This window comes from Panthera onca, chromosome B2, assembly GCF_046562875.1.
Source record: "Panthera onca isolate mPanOnc1 chromosome B2, mPanOnc1 haplotype 2, whole genome shotgun sequence".
NCBI classification, from domain to species: Eukaryota; Metazoa; Chordata; class Mammalia; order Carnivora; family Felidae; genus Panthera; species Panthera onca.
The window spans coordinates 100,218,988-100,236,441 of NC_138343.1; the positions used below are offsets into that span (position 1 = coordinate 100,218,988).

The window sequence follows — 17,454 nt, forward strand, 5'->3', positions numbered from 1 at the left end:
ATGCAGAACTTCACGGAATCAGAGGAAGGCAGGAATCGTATATCACACAGTAACACTATCTTAGCAAGAGCTGGACCATGTTTTCAATAGACACACTCATTTTACAGCAGTTTGTGCTTGCTTACCTCTCTGGGTTTTCAGGAGACAAGCATGGCATATCAAGAGCAAAAACTCCAAGGGAATGTGAACTAGGCTCAGAGATACTTACAACTTCAAGGGCTAGGGGCCTGTGGCTTGGTGCAAAGCTTGGGCCTCTCAACGGGTATACACCTGTGTATACACCTGTACACAGCTATATACACCTGTGCTTTCCAATGTGGTATGTGATCTCTAACCACATGTGATCGGTCCAAACTGAGATGTGAATGTAAGGGTAAAGTACATAGCCAGATCTCAAAGACTCAGTATGAATAAAAGGATGTAAAATATGTCATTAATAAATTCTGAAATATCGACTGCATGTTGAAATGACAATGGTTTCGGACACCTCATCTTAAGTAAAAGATAGCGGGACAATTACTTTCATGTGTTTCCTTCTGCTTTTTCATCATGGCTACTAGAACATTTAAAATTACCTGTGTTGCCTGCTTTTGTCATTTGCATCTATCGACAGCGCTGGTAACATACTTGGTAATTGAAAAGATGAACCCAAGTGGAAAATGTGGTGCATCTGATCAAAAGTTGTAAACCATCTGCAACGAATATATTTCCCAACAGGTGAACAGAATAATTGAAAAGGCAAACATGTGCCCTGTTGTTCTGCTCCACCCACTGGTGACCTCATGAAAGCTGTTCACTCTTGCTGGTCCTAGCCTCTGCAATGGTTCATTCGGATCATCCTGAGCATTTCTTTTAGTGCTCACAGTTGGAGTGTGTGGCAAATTCCTAAGGGTTTGGTAACTCATGGGTGAAGGTGAATAATAGTGGTAATAAACCCCAAATATCTGCAGCGCCAATGTTGTCTGCTGCTCTCTCACAAGAGACACAACTTTGTCTTTCTGGAGCCACAGCTAAAATTTAATGGCAATAATAATCAAGTTTACAATAGACAGACTGGGCCACCCTACAGGAGGGATGATGCCATGTGCCTGTGCACCCCAATAAGTGGGTTTTATATGACAAGACTAGAGTCCTAACATGGAAAAACTTAAGAGCTCCTTAACAACCCAACAAACACTAAAAGGCGAACCCAACATCTTATATCTCAGGAGAGGGCAAAGAGAACCAGTTATTCTTTTAGTTCAGGTTCTGCCCTATTTCTTTTTATTTGCAAAGCACCTAATAATCTGCTGGAAGCCATTCTGCATTTCTCAGGCAAATTATACACTTTTTTAGATGATTCCAGTTTCTCCTTAAAAGGCAAAACATTTCAATTTAGATAACTCAATTATAACGAATAGGGTAAAGTCTCAGTACAATGAAAAATAGCATTCATGACCCTGTGAATATTTTAAGCAAACATATGCTCAAAATATATGTGTGGAAACAAATTTGGAATTAAGAAATTGTAGGAATAAATGCCCACACTGTAGGGATGGAAATCTCACTTACCGTGAAGACCTCCAGAAGTAACGCATGATCTCCCCTAGAAAGAACTCTAGAATTTACATCTCCGTTTTGTATGATTGCCCTGGTATAACTAACTTAAACCTGATGCCTTTAACTTCTGAACATACAGTGACAGGGTGTTCAGTTGCCACTAAGATACTTGCCCATTTGGAAGCAGACCCGGCCTGTATTTACATGGCTCCAGATTCCTTCAATCGTGACTTTTCCGCAACATGACCCTGACAGCACTAATACTGATGAATCTTGTCTGTTCTACAGGTAACCCAAGAAATACTTGGTGACAAAAGGAATGTTAGACATGCAGGCTCTTCCCCCTCCTCCTCTCTTCTTTCTTCCTTTATTTCCTTCCTTCCTTTTTTTCGTCTATCCATATCATGCCACTGGAATTCGTATCTTTTTTTTTTTTTTTAACTAACATTGAAGGCAAATTGGAAATTTTGACTGAATTGCTGAAAATAAATGACATGTGCTTCAGCCATTCCAGATTTTGGAGGAACTTATTTTAAAAAGCAAGAAAAAGGCTCCAAAATCACAGAACAACAAAAGGATAGATTGGCCACCTTCACTTTTGAAATTGGTGGGGTGGAAGTTGGCCAACCCATGAAAGAGAGCAAGTCTCCGTGGGCCTATTGTGCAAGATAACAATTTGACTTGGAAACGGAAAAAATGACCCTGCATTTCTTTCCCTTTGCCACTATCTACAGAACCACATTTGAAAAAGAGCAAGAGAAGCAGATTAAAAGGAATAGCTTCTGGCTGGCTTTTCCTCAGCATTTTATACTTTCATTCCTTTGTTCTTTTCTCGTTCAACCTCATTCCCAATTATTGCACTGTTTTGGGGGCACTGGGGACAGGACGTCTGGGAAACAACACATTAGTCCATCTGTTTTCTCTGTGAGTTCTTTTCAGCATCTTAGCGTGGCAACAGGAAGGATGTGGGCTCCCTTTCAGATTCAAATGAAGCTAATCAGCCCTAGCTCAGGTTGACAACATCGTGCTTTTGTTACACTGTAGCCTGAGAAAGCCAGAACCACGGCTCTAGTGGGGTAACCATTTCATCCCTGGGCTTAATCTCTTACTTTTAACATCACATTCCTAGCCCACTCTTCACTCAAAATAAAGGCAAAACGCAAACACAGAACTGCTGACACAGCAAGACTTAAGTGCATGCTTCCGTTAAGAGAATTCTCATTTTTAGAGTTGGAACGATCAGTATTTCCAACGTATGTGCATATGTTTTAAGTTGTGTGGCACAAATGTTCCAAAGTGGCAATGTCTCCTTTCAAACTATTTATGAAATTTGAAGAATGCAGTAGGAAAAGCCCACCATGCCTCTTTCCCAAACATGTATTTCTAAACGTGCAAAAACAAGAGGTATTACAATCAGATGTGGAACTTTTGGTCTAATTCTTAAAATTGTATGTTTTATTACTAATACTTCCACAAAAAGATCAAAGCAAAACCATGGACTGGGATGTGGAACAGTGTTGGACAAACACCTTACCACTGAATGTGGGGACTGACTCTACTGTCAATTCTGTTACTCAAAACTTGGTGATCTTGACAAGTTATTTATCTCTTTTGAATCTCAACACCATCCATCCATCCATCCATCCATCCATCCATCCATCCATCCAACAAATATGTCCCATCTACTAGATGCCTGGCCCTTGGTGAGCTAAAAAGGTGAATAAGCTATTATCCCAGCAACTGGGGTGGCTTTTGATAAAGCAAGTATACAAACAATTCTACACGGCTGTCACATAGAAGTTACAGAGTACTAACAGGAGCTCAGTAGAGGAAGAAATCACATTCAATGGAAGGATCAGTCAAGACTCTATTAAGAAGAAGCATTTAGTTTATTGCTTGAGAGAGGAGCAAGATTTCTAAATTTAGAAATGGATTGGAACATTCTTGGCCTCAGGAACATTGGTAGCAATGGCACCAGGGAGAGCAGACTGCCAGACAAGGGAGGAGGACTAGACCTAGCCTGGACAGCAAAGAGAGCACCCAGAAGAGGGTACACAGCTAGGAGGCAGTTTTGGTGGACCAAGCCAGTATTAATCTTGATTTAGGGAGGAGGTGGGGAGGCTGGGTAGAGGGACAGACAGGGTTGTTGACTGGTGCGATTTCATTGGGGGCTTAGTTTATCTCTAACGTGCTAGCTGACATATTCTAGTACTTAGTAATCCAGCACAAGTGAGGAAAATTGTTAAACTGGATGCCCACAAACAGGGGTAAAAATAGCTTGGGATAAAACTCAGTCCCATTTCCATATTTGAAATCTCAACATTAATTGGTCTTATTAAAATAGATTGGTCTTATGGAAAAAGTATCAAGAAGTGATGGATGAAAAAAGCCCAATTTGGGTAATCCTATTAAAGTGTTTCAGCATTTGGTCTGATCCCTCATATAGGATAGGGATGATTAGCTCACTTCTGTTTTGAAAGGGATCAGAGGAATGTGGTTCTTTATGGACTTCAGCAATGCATCATCCAAAAAAGCCTCTCATATCTCTATGGGAGTGAGACAGGAAAATGTGGCTTGGATATCAGGGCAATGAAATGAATGATAATGTTTAGATGGGCCTGATCAGTGAGTTCATGTCCATTTAGAAGGTGGACTCTGGGGCGCCTGGGTGGCTCAGTTGGTTAAGCGTCCGACTTTGGCTCAGGTCACCATTTCACGGTTCATGGGTTCGAGCCCCGCGTCGGGCTCTGTGCTGACAGCTCAGAGCCTGGAGCCTGCTTCAGATTCTGTGTCCCCCTCTCTCTCTGCCCCTCCCCTGCTCATGCTCTGTCTCTGTCTCAAAAACAAATAAAAACATTAAAAAAAAAAATCAGAAGGTGGACTCTAAGGGGCATAAAACAGGGCTCTGAGTTCTTCAACACTTTGCCAATATCTTCGATGAAGATGTGGAAAATCTGTTTGATAAAATATTCAAATGAGGCAAACTTTTGGAGGGATAGGAAATGTTGCAGGTGACAGTGTCAAGACACAAAAATATCTTGATAGGCTATTGTAATAGGCCAGAACTGAGATAAGGTTAGTGAAGGAAAATGTGAGGGCCCGAACAAAAAAATGTTGCATAAGTACAGGAAGGTGGGCGTATGGTTTGAGCAGCAGCACATGTGAAAAAGATTTGGAGGGTGTTAGTTGAGTAATTTCAGTTTGAGTCAATTATTTGACATGGCTGCTGGAAAGCCAGTGTGATCTAATGCAGTGGTTATTGAAACATAGCATAAGTGACCTCATTTAAGACAAGGTTTTAGAAACACTTAGAAACACCGGAGCTTTTGATATAAATGTGTTGGGTAAACTTCCTAACAAACCTAGCTTGGCTTAACCAACCATGTTGGTTACCATGAAGGTATTCCTCTTAGTTAGGCTGAGCTAAGGAGGTTAACAGATAGCAATGATGGAGCTATCACACTGGAGGTTGCACTTAGCCATTCTTAGCAAATCTGAACTTTGGGTCTTTAAATTGCAATCGTGAAATTTTAGGCACAGAGAGACAGAGACCATTTAAAAGGGCAGTGTCGTCCCCTTATTCCTCATTAACCACAATGCTGAGAAATACTAAGATACTACTTGCGTTGCCTGTTTGAAGGTGGAACTCTTTAACTGAATAGTTCTGGGCCCAAGTTGGAGTTTGCTTTCTTGATGGGTGGAGAGGATCATGAGTGAAAGGGAGAGGAGTGCCCACAACTTACAGTCAACTCCCTGCAAGTACAATAGGGTACTATTCCCATGGGGGAAGAGATCTTGTAATAACTCTTACTATTCCCTCAGTGTATAAATTGTGAACTCTGAGCTTCCAAACATAACACTTACTTTTATGTCAGCAAATAAAAGGCAAGTTTCTCCCTACTGGCTATTAGATACATAGAAAGCAAGCCGGCATAATTTTTAATTTCTTTTAATGTTTATTTAGTTTTGGGAAAGAAAGAGAGAGAGCCAGACACAGAATCAGAAACAGGCTCCAGGCTCTGAGCTGTCAGCACAGAGCCTGATGCAAGGCTCAAACTCACGAACTGCGAGATCACGACCTGAGCTGAAGTTGGATGCTTAACTGACTGAGCCACCTAGGCACCTCAAACTAACATAATTATCTTCTTCTTCTTCTTCTTCTTCTTCTTCTTCTTCTTCTTCTTCTTCTTCTTCTTCTTCTTCTTTTTTTTAAAGTATTTATCTAATTTTGAGAAAGAAAGAGACAGCAAGTGGGGAAGGGGCTGAGAGAGAGGGAGACACAGAATCCAAAGCAGGCTCCAGGCTCTGAGCTGTCAGCACAGAGCCCGATGCGGGGCTCGAACCCACAAACTGCAAGATCATGACCTGAGCCAAAGTTGGACGCTTAACTGACTGAGTCACCCAGAAGCCCCAAAGCTAATATAATTTCTAAACAAAGTTGGATTTTTAAAAAAATAGGATATTTGTTGCTATATGTTGTTTTCCTTCCTCCTGTAGTTGGTGTTGATCTTCAGGACAAGGATTGCATGGATCTTGGTGTATACCTTAAGAATAACAGATGACAGCCATTGTTTCTCATCTCAACTGTTTCCCTTGAGAGAAAGAAATTCTTAGATGATGGGGTCAGTGGGTTTTTGCCTTTTTTCTGAGGGGTTTTCCTTAGTAATTATCTAATAAAATACTCTTAAAACATATACATAGATAAATACATATCTCATGTGGATATGTGTGTGTGTTTACAATTTAAGTCTCTCAATCCATGACTATATAGAATCTAGAACTTGTTCAGAAAATAACAGATATTGAAAAGACCTGGAATTATGTTGGGAAAAGCTAATACAAAAAGTGAAAACTGTTTTGCTTAGGGAAGATATCTAAGCAGTCTTCAAAAAAACTTACATGGTTCTTACATGGAAGAAGATTTTCTTATGACTCGTTTTAATAATGAGAACTTCCCAAAGATGGTAGAAACCATCTGACAATACAGATGTTCTTGTAGAATATAGATAAACAGATACTGGTTGGACTAGATTAAGTCTCCTTCACGCACCAGCTCCCCCCTCCCCCAAATAGCCCACACTGTTAAAGCTAACAACGTAATCTGAAGATGAATGCCTTGAGGCCAGGGCTTCTGAGAAACTAGATTCATAGTTACTTAGAAGCTGAAGAAGGGAATCCATGTTCTGAGAGAAAGAGGACAATACCAGAGAAAGGCACGTTGACACTCTACCATGATTAAAGCAAACTGTCAGAACTGTAAGGACAGAATAACAAACATAGTGAGAGATTTTAATGACACGTCTCTAATAACTGATGAATTCATAAGTATATAAAAGATGTGAATAACATAATTAAGAGGTTTAATCTAATGGGTTAACCTAATCTATTTTTTAAATGTTTTTATTTTTGAGAGAGAGAGAGAGAGAGAGAGAGAGAGAGAGAGAGAGAGAGACACAGGCAGACAAAGACAGCAGGGGAGGGGCAGACACAGAATCCGAAACAGGCTCCATCCAGGCTCCGAGCTGTCAGCACAGAGCCTGACTCGGGGCTTGAACCCATACCTGTGAGATCATGACCTGAGCCGAAGTCAGATGCCCAAACGACTGAGCCACCCAGGCGCCCCAAACCTAATCTCTTTCTAAAGCTCTATCTCCCCGGCACCCATCAAAGAATATGCGTTTAAAAAAGAACATTCATGGAATGTTTTTAAGAAATTGATCACACACTATGCCAAGAACCAAGTCACAATAAATTTTGTGGAACTGGTATCAATCATACAAACAACATTCTCTTATTACAATAGATTGTTTAAAATTAGACTACTAAACAAAATGATAACTAAAAAACTCTCACTTGGGCGCCTGGGTGACTCAGTTAAGCGTCTGACTCTTGGTTTCAACTCAGGTTATGATCTCGGGTTTGTGAGTTCGGGCCCTGCACTGGACTCTGAGTTGACAGTGTGGAGGCTGCTTGGGATTCTCTCTCTCTGCCCCTTCTTCTCAAAATAGATAAACAAAACCAAAACAACTCTCACTTGTTTGGGAATTTAAAATGACACTGCTAGTAACTCATGAAGCAACGAAGAAACAATTATGGTAATGACAATATTCTTAAAACTGAGTGATGATGAAATATTCTGTAATGAAACTGGTAAGATTCCACTAAAGCTGTACTTAGAAGAAAATACTTAAATCTTATCCTAGAAAGGAAAAAGTATGGAAAATTAATGAGTAGCCAACTCAAGAAGAAAGTGTCTAAAGAAAGTGGAAGAAGGGAATAATAAAGGGTAGAAACTAATAAAATCAGTAAACAAAGATACATTAGAGAAGATTAACAAAGTAAAGGCTGTTTATTTGAAAAGGTTGATAGGCAAGTCGCCAAAACTGATCAAGGAAAACATAGGGAACACTCAAAATAATATTAGGAATAAAAGAATGTAACTACAGATTCAGCAGAGATGAAAAAATAAGAGTGTCCTATGAGCAACTCTATGTCATTAGGTTTGAAAATTTCAATGAAACGAGGAATTTCAGAAAAACAAAGTCCTGTAACCATTAAAGAATGTGGTGTATCAGTTAAAAATCTACTCATCCTTCCATCAAAGAGAACAAAACCAATAAACATGAAGTTCAGATGGTTTTAGAGAAAAAAAAGATGCAAGTTTCAGAGAGAGAAAATGGGAAAGCACCAGTATAATCTCAGTATCAAAACCAGACAAGGACAGTAGGGAAAAGGGAAAATTATAGGCCAATTTCAGATATAAATACAAACAAAAGTCCTAAAAATATATTAGCAAATGAACCCACTGGTACATAAAATATAGCATGGCTAACTTGGATTTTTAGCAATGACACAAGGATGATTTAACTCAAGAAAGTTGCTGACAGCAATTTCCCCATTATCAGATTAAAAGAGAAAAACCCTCGATCTTGTCAATGGACACAGAAAAAGGACACTGAGTACAATTCAACACTTGTTTGTGATTTTAGAAAATAGGAACTCTTAGCAAACTAGGATCAGAAGGGAAATTTCTTAACCTGAAGAGTATTAGTATTAACCAAATCCCAACAGTAGGCGTCGCATTCAATGGTGAAATGTTAGCAGCCTTCCCCTTAAAACGAAGACAAAGCCAGGGAGGTGTGGTTCTCCTACTTCACTCAACACTGTACTGTGGGTCCCAGGCAGAGGGGTAAGATAAGACAGATCGATCAATCGATCAATCAATCAGTGTTGGAAAGGAAGAACTAAAACTTGTAATTCTTCATGGATATCATTGGTTACACAGACCTGAGAGAAATTACAGATAAATGATCAGAATTGACACAAGGCCTTAGCAAACTGCTATTAGTTCAATATGAATAATCCTGTTCCTATGTACCAGCAACAGTTAGACAAAGTAGTTTTTTTCAAAAAATAGAACACTTATTTTTCTCGACCTTCATTTCCTGCTCTTTGACACACACCTCATTCAGGTAAGCATAGGATGATAAAAAAATAATTAAGAAAAACAAGTAACCTAATTATACTGTAAAACTGTGAGAGGAAACAATTTCAGGGAAGACTTACAGGATTCCTTCTATTCTATGGTTCCCACAGAAAAATTCCACTTGAAAAAAATGAGGCTCTGTCGATGGGGTTGCCTTGAACTGTGGTGAATCACATGTCTTACTGGAAAAGAAACACAAACAGGAAGTTCCAGGCCTTTGCAAATCAAACTCTGTCTCAAAGGAAAAGTAAGGTTGCCACCTTCTCTTCCACACAGCTCATAATAAAGTCAGCAGGAACCAGCCCTTCAAATGGCATCCCACATCGGGAAGGAGTCAGGTGTCATGAAGGGAGAGGCGCTAGACAAGAGGTAGGTAGGGACAGAGGGTTAAGAAAGTTCTTCATGTATGTGAAGATAACATTGAGGGTTGCTTACAGTTTTTTTTGTTGTTGAAATTTCACTATACATGGGGCGTCTGGGTGGTTCAGTTGGTTGAGCATCCGACTTCGGCTGAGGTCATGATCTCGTGGTTTGTGTGAGCCCTGTATCGTGCTCCGGGCTGACAGCTCAGAGTCTGGAGCCTGCTTCAGATTCTGTGCCTCCCTCTCTCTCTGACTCTCCCCTGCTTGAGCTCTGTCTCTCTCTCTCTCTCAAAAATAAATAAACATTGAAATTTCATCACTATATCAAGCACAGGATGATACTGACATTCTAAGAACTACCTGGTTCAATGGAGACCCCTAAATGTATTCTGTATTTGGGTCTATCCATCAGCATGGGCTTGGTGTGCTTATGTTTTCAACACTCTTAGAGGAGCATACTATGGCACATACAATTCTTTTCCACTTGGCAGCTGATTATCATTTCGATGAAGTGACAACAAAAATGAGATAAAATATCATGAAGAACTTTTTATATTCCTTTGGATCTGACTGGGCAATTTGCTCAATGAAAACAAGGTTATCTGAAAATACTACATTATGATGTTGTTTTTAACAATGTTTAAAACCTAATTTGCTGAAAACAACCAAAATAAGCAGAAATAGAGGCTGGGTTTCCTGTTTGATTAAATAACCAATGTATGGTACATTTCCATAGTGGGATAGGAGATAGCACTAAAATCATATTGTAAAATAAATTTACTGCCATAAAAATATTCATGCTATATTGCCGAGTTATAAAAATAAGATACAAAACATTAAGTGCAATTTGAAATCCCTTTAAAACTTCCAAATTTGAACACTGAACAAAAATACTAACAATATGTGTGATTGTTTCTGGGTGATGGAGTAACAGTAATAGTGACTTTTGTCCTTGTGCTTTTCTGTATTTTCTAAGTACTCTACACTGAGGACATGCATTAACGTGGATATTATTTTGAAAAACTCACCATAATGACATCTGTTACAACACGGACGGACATTATGCTAAGTGAAACATGCCAGACACAGAATATGATTTCACCTGTATTTGGAATCTAAAAACAAAACAAAAAAATGAACAAAGAAAAAGAAATGGACTCATAAACACAAAGAACTGACGGTTGCCAGAAGGAAGGGGTAGGGGGGTGGACAAAGCAGGTGAAGGGGAGTGGGAGATACAGGCTTCCAGTTACGGAATGAATAAGTCACAGGAATAAAAAGTACAGCATGGGGAATATAGTCAGTGGTACTGTGATAGCGTTGTATGGTGACAGATACTTGTGGTGGATAAAAAAGTTGAATCACTAGGCTGCACGCCTGAAACTATGTAACATTGTTTGTCAACTACACTGTGATAATTAATCAATGAACAAACAAAATCCACCATAACGAAAATACCTAGAGCTCCTATAGCACAAACTTCTGGAGCTCTTCAAGAACATTTGTCACAAACATTTTTTTATTCTTAAATTTTTAAGAATGTTTTTCAATCTATTTTTGAAAGAGTGAAAGAGACAGAGCACAAGCCGGGTAGGGGCAGAGAGAGAGAGAGAGAGGGAGACACAGAATCCGAAGCAGGTCCCAGGCTCTGAGCTGCCACAGCACAGAGCCCAATGCGGGGCTCAAACTCATGAACCGTGAGATCGTGACCTGAGCTGAAGTCAGACGCTCAACCGCCTGAGCCACCCAGGCGCTCCCATTTTGTCCCAAACCTAGTACAGCTTTGTGGCAGCCAAAACAACCAACAGTAACAGTGTCCTACTGACAGTTGCACTAGAGGATCTTTTCTTACTCCTGTTCTACCCGAGTGGCAGTGTTTGGGCTGGAGTAGACCAGTGCCCTCAGGAGACACTGAAAAGGCTCAGTGTCCACCCCAAGGAGGAGCCTGCTTCCCTGAGCTTACTCTCGCACCGTCCGCAAGGGAGAGTGCAGAGCCCCTAGCCCAGCGTCTGGGACAAAATTCCACTTACCACACTTCCTAATGTTGCCTTCCTGCTCAGCACCTTTCCTCAGGTCTCCAGCTTGGCTTCCAAGCCTTCCACGTTAGGGCCCCCACACCTGTCCCACCTGACCTGTCCCTCGGCATGATCTCCACCCAGGATGGGACATATCTCCACACGACTGTCCGTGCAGTTCCCACATCTCATCCATGTGCCTGGCCCCATGCTGGTCTTACCCTCCAGAAGCCTTCATTTTAGCTCCTCAGGCTCACATTGGTCTCCCGGTCTCTTAGTTCCTTGGCTTATCCCCCACAATCACACTGAGTCCCTGTTTGCTGTGCATGGCAGGGTCTCTAAAGCATTGGGGCCAAGTCTTGTATTGCTTTGAACCCCCACCCCCACCCCACTGCCTTCTCCCAGCTGCTAGCACAGGCCTGTGGCATGGCAGCAGTCTCTTCCTTCCAGTCTGCCTGTTAGCCTGCTTCCTTTCCTCTTTCTGCTTGTCCCATCCTGGAGAGCAGAGAATGGCATTTTCCCTGCTCATTCTTCTTAGTTTCTATCTATATGGCCTCCTCTGATGTCTTCAGCTCTCATTTAGCTGCACTAATGGATGACAAATCACAATCCACGAGGGTGCCTAGTCGGTCCTCTTGTCTTCTCACTCCCAGGCACCCACAGGTGCTGCACCTTGTGTGCCTGCTCCCACTGAGGACTAGGCCTCCTTCAGTTCCTTCCTAGCTCTCCTCCTTGCTTTTCAGGGCTTTCGTAGGTTACATTATCCATTCATTTCTTCACCACCTAGTCATGGAGTGCCTTCTGTGTGTTGGGTACTGTTGCTTAAACTCACATTTAGAGGTCTGTGTCCCCAACTAGACTGGAAGCTCCCTGATGGCAGATGTTATCTGTTACAATTATTTAAAGGTCCAGACAATCTGGCAGTATGCTGATAAAGTTTGGAATATATTGAACTGAAGCTAGAGAGAGGAAAGGAATGAAGCAGAGGCTACAGTTTCATTCTGTAACTCTCCCCTTTGTGGTTTGACTACAGAGATGGTGTAAAGACAAGGAGAAACTCCCACTCGAGCAGAGAGAGTAGAGCCTTCGTGTTTTTTCCGAGTTCAGACCAGACAAAAAGTGGGACAGTGATGTATGTGAAAGCACTCTTTAGATGGGAGAATATGTCACAAATATGAAGCACCATCATCAGCGTGATACGCATTATCTATGCCTTATGTGGAAAGTTTGATTCCAAACAATAAGCAACCAAGTCATCGCATTTTGCAAGTTCCTGCAATGGGCAGCAAAATATAGCCTGAAAAGAAAGCTGATAGCCTCACAAAACCCAAACGAAAGATAAAATGAGCAAGAACAGCCACATACCCAGAGAGAGCAAACCCACACCGCTTGGAGCAAGAAATCCTCTAATTGCCTCCACACCCCTGCTCACTTCCATCTGCTTGCATTTAAGGAAGCCCAACCACAAGGCTCCCTGCAGCTGCAGAGAAGAAGGGAAAGGCATTCGGAGCGTGTGGATGGCTGCAGCAGGCAGGAGCCAACAGTAAGGACGGAAGGTCCCCAAGCAAGACTAAACAGCACAGCGGACAACAGACTCAATGTTTGTCACGCAAAAGTGAGCAAACAACGTCTTCTGGTAGTGAGACCGCGTGAAATAATAATGGCACTCATTCCTGGGAGGAAGGCAGCAGTAACACGCGTGGGCAGGAATGCTGCAGTGGAGGACAGGACTCATCTGGACCAGGGAGTCGCAAGGGGCCTAAGCTGCAAGAGGTTTCCTGTGGGGAAGTAATCCCTGCTTAGTGTGCTGTAACTCAACCTTGACAAAACTCCCCAGGTGGCAATCTTAGTTTTTAGCAATGCCAACCTTCTGACTTTGGTGTCATTTTGATCATTCCTCCCCTGCTGTCCCTACCTCAATCTCACCCATCCCAGTCCTCACTCTTTCTGGGCTATCCCATGCTCAGGACTTTCCCCTCTGCCCCCACAATCTGAGGGAGCCCCCTGAGGAACAGTTAGATAGTATAGTTGTTTTGTTTTTGTTTTTAAGTCACAGCAACTTGGAGAACAGGTGGCCCATTTTTAGATGCTGAGACTGAGGTTTACAGAGCCAGAGACAAGATGCGGTCGTCCCACCAGCTGGTGGCAGGGATATGAGTCCTCACGTCATACCTTACAACATACCACACATGAGAGAAAAGGGAAACCAGTGCTTAGTGACCCAGGGGCCTGACACCATGTGAGGTGGCTTCACATACGTGATCCGAGTTCAAGCCTTACATGGGTTGGGCTCAAAGAAGTTAAACACTTTTCCTCAAGTCTCACAGCCAGTAATGGCAGATGCTGGGGTCCACATCCAGTCTGATTACAAAGCCGTCTCTTCCTTCTAGCCTGGATTGCCTGAAACCGTTCAGGATGAAGGAAGCTGATGGCGTAGTTAACTCAAGAGACAGGTACCTCTTGAAGGCTTTCAATTCTGCCCAGGGTATAGTGGAAGGAGAACAGTATAATGGTGTAAGCATCAGTGAGTCACACGGCTTGGACCAAGGTTCCATCAGAATTTTGGAAATCGGTGGGAAAAGTTGTTGCCAGAAACGTTTTGGTTTCCTGGCGTGACCATAGTCTATGGCGACTAGAGGATTCTAGAGAGGTGGCTTTCCTTTCTCGAAACAGCTTCGTCGTCTAGGGCAGGGTAGAGCTAGGAGGGCAGAGCTTTCCCTGGACCAGGAGCACGGCCTCAAGAACTAAGGGCAGGCTGGGTAATAATGCCAATGGCAGCCAAGTTTGGGCCGCCGGGATACACGGAGCCCTCCGTGGAAGTGGGAGAGGGCCTACTGGGCTGTACTGTCAGCAACAAAATGCCCTCCGGGATCCCTTGGACAGAGTGTCTTTGCCTCCAACCATCATTCCCAACAGAATATAGCAGAGCAGACCAGGCCAGGTCGCCATCAGAGCAGGGCCTGTGTTACACAGTGGAGCGGTGTGGGTGGCTCGGTTTTTGATGTCTGCAAAAAAAATTCGATCATGGCCTTCAACGAGGAGGAACAGCTTCAACATACAGGTTGTATGCATGCAATATGTTCCTGTGGGTAAATGATGGAATCCCACCTACATGGCCAGAACTGGAAAAGAGAACTGTCCATCATCACGTCCAGCTCTCGCCTTCCACGAGCAGCAACAGCGAGGAGGCGTCCCAAGCTGTTGGCTCAAGGCACCACCGCTGTTTCTGCATCGGTTTTCTGAGGTCTCTCAGACCTCAGCAGTTGATGTTGATTAGGTACACCTCCAAGTAATTTCTATCCCTGGCTGGGTATGCCTAAGATTACAATTCCACCAACTCTCAAATCTGTCTCTTTGGAGCAGACATCAGTAGGATAGGTATGTGAAAATAACTTGTGTTCTGTCCACTGCTTGATGAGTTAGACAAAGTTTGCTTCTGTTGGAATTCCACTCTGCCAACATTTTATTGTGAAAAACTTCAAATACATAGCTCTAATAGTTTTATGTTGAATATCTATCTAGTTCTAACAATAACATTATATCGTATTTGCTTTATCATATAGCTATCCACCTACTGTACTGTAAAACCTTTTACCTACACATTTAATAATTTTACATCAAACATCTACCTAGCTTCTAACATTAACATTATACTATAGGGGCACTGAGTGGCTTGGTTGGTGAAGCGTCTGTCTTTGGCTCAGGTCATGATGTTGCAGTTTGTGAGTTCGAGCCCCGCGTCTGACAGCTCAGAGCCTGGAGCCTGCTTCAGATTCTGTGTCTCCCTCTTTCTCTCTGCCCCTCCCCCACTCTCTCTCGCTCTCAAAAGTAAATAAACATTAAAAAAATTTTAAAAAAATTATACTTGTTTTATAATATAGTGATCCATCTACCCAAACTGTAAAACTTGTCTAGGCATTTTTTTGTGGTCTTGATTCTTCTAAGCTGCTGCTTGGGGGAAAGCATGATTTTCGGACACCTCTGAGAGTGAGAATCCCTGCTTGAGCACTTACTGGTCGGGAGACTTTGCACAGGTGTTGGATTTCCTAGTGTTTCAGTTTCCATAGTTATAAAATGTGAGGAACAATGCCCAGGGGCCGTGAGGATTAAATGCAATATGGTCAGGGAAGCACCTGTGAGGACATGTAACCAATTTTTAATTCACAGACAGTGCAGGCACTGGCTGGCTCTCTCTCTTCTCTATGAAACAAAATTGTAGTAGTCAAAAAATAGTAACAAAAATCCAATCCAGGTACAGATGAAACAAGAATGGCAGAATGTGGATAACTGTTGCAAGCTGGGTGAAGGATACCCGGGGGTCCATTATGCTCTACTGTTTACTTTCTACAGATTTGAAAATTTCCATAAAAGAATTATTAAAAAAATGAATTCACCACTGGATTTTGTCAAGAAAAATAAAAGGAATCCTGTATTTGAAAAATTTCGTAAGAAACCTCGGAGGAAGTAACAAGATAAGAAATGATGACACGGGAGGCCCTGGGCCATCTCACTCTCACAGATGGGGAGGAAGCACGGGGTTTAGGTACTTTGTACATGCTCCCCAGTAACTTGGTTCACTACTGGGTGAGAACCTTTGTACTTGGCAGAAAAGTGTGAAACCACACTTTCCAGCATATTAACTGTGAGAATAAATACTTTGCATAATGCAAAGCTTGTGCCTCCAGCTAATTTGCAGGCAGAGGACAGCGTGCGGAGCCTCTGATTTAGCAGAATAAAAACTATTTGTAATGGAACAGCCTCCCTCTGTAAGTCAGGGCTGGGTCAGCAAAGGACTCCATTAGACTGGATTCTCCCACATCACTTATCAGTGGTCTGGACTAGTAGAGATAAAGGGTTCCTTAGCCACTTTCAGAACTGGAGAAACCTGGAGTAAAAAACCAAAAACTGCGGACAACGTTTAACTGAGAAGTGAAAAGAGAGGCTTCATTTCTTTCCTTTAAAACAAAAATGTCACCTTCCTGTTCCAGTCACCTGATTCCTTCCCTTCCCTGCTGCGGTTCGTTCTCTCTCGTTCACCTCTGCTGGCAGTCAGGGGCAAGGAGGGGGCCATGATGGAGCCGCTCCGCTCAGCGGGATGGTGTGTGTCTCTTGGGGCCCTCACAGGGGCAGCAGAAGCAAGGTGTTCGAGGGGTGGGGCAGCTGTACTTCCACAGGGAAGTGACAAAGCCATGCTTTCTGCATGAGGGCCGCAAAGAAGAAAGCTAGTGACAGGGGGGACCTGCACACAGGGGTGTGTGCACACGTGTGAGCACAGACACGCACACACACTCCTTCAGAGGATCTGGCAGTATGTGTATACCCGTGTGTTACTGCCTCGTGTCTCCCCCAAATTCACATGCTGAAGCCCTAAACCCCAGTGTGACTATATTTGTTGATAGGTCTTTTAAGGTCGTTAAGGTTCAATGAGGCCACAGGACAGGGCGCTGGTCCCACAGGTCTGCTGTTCTTGTAAGAGGAAGTGATAGTAGGGATGTGTCTATGCAGAGAAAAGGCCACAGGAGAATGCGGTGAGAAGGCGGCTCTTTGCAGAAAGGAGAGGCTTAACCAGGAGAAGAGGCCTCTTTGGGCACCTGTGCCGAGAGAGACCCAGCGTTGGACAAAGAGGTGAATTTTCCAGCCTGAGAGACTGGGAAGAAGTGGTATTTAAGACAGGCCTTGCCGCAGACCCTAAGAGATGGGAGGAAGGCATTCTAGCGCAGGAGAGTGAGTCCCTGAGGCCCAGTTGAGGGCACAGAGGTGATCTGGTTTTGCTGTGGGATGAATATGAAGTGTAGGTCGGACAGACGGATCGTGAAAGGCCTTGAGTACGTTCACCACGTTTAGGCCTTTCTCAGAGGCTAATGGGAGCCTGCAAAGTTGTAAACAGAGGATGACAAGACTGATACACATGCTAACAAGGGCAAAGTCAGGAGACCTCACATGGAATAAGCATTTGGTAGTGCCAGGCATCATGTTAGCACCACATCTTATCTCCCGTAATTCTCGACTACCACTTGGGAAAGTAGGATGGTGAGTTCAAGAGGTGGAGTCT

At 42.8% G+C, this 17,454-nt stretch overlaps 1 protein-coding gene across 12 annotated transcripts in view; it reads right to left on the reverse strand.

Moving 5' to 3' along the window:
- The window catches only part of FYN (FYN proto-oncogene, Src family tyrosine kinase), a 214,832-nt gene that overhangs the window by 87,655 nt on the left and 109,723 nt on the right, over positions 1–17,454 (reverse strand). For 3 of the 12 annotated variants that reach the window (XM_060616417.3, XM_060616419.3, XM_060616420.3), the window contains one exon: positions 9,106–9,207. The exons of the other annotated variants lie outside the window; for them this stretch is intronic. The gene's annotated coding sequence lies outside the window, so the exon portion shown is untranslated. The remainder of the gene's footprint in view (positions 1–9,105; positions 9,208–17,454) is intronic. 12 annotated transcript variants of the gene reach the window in all.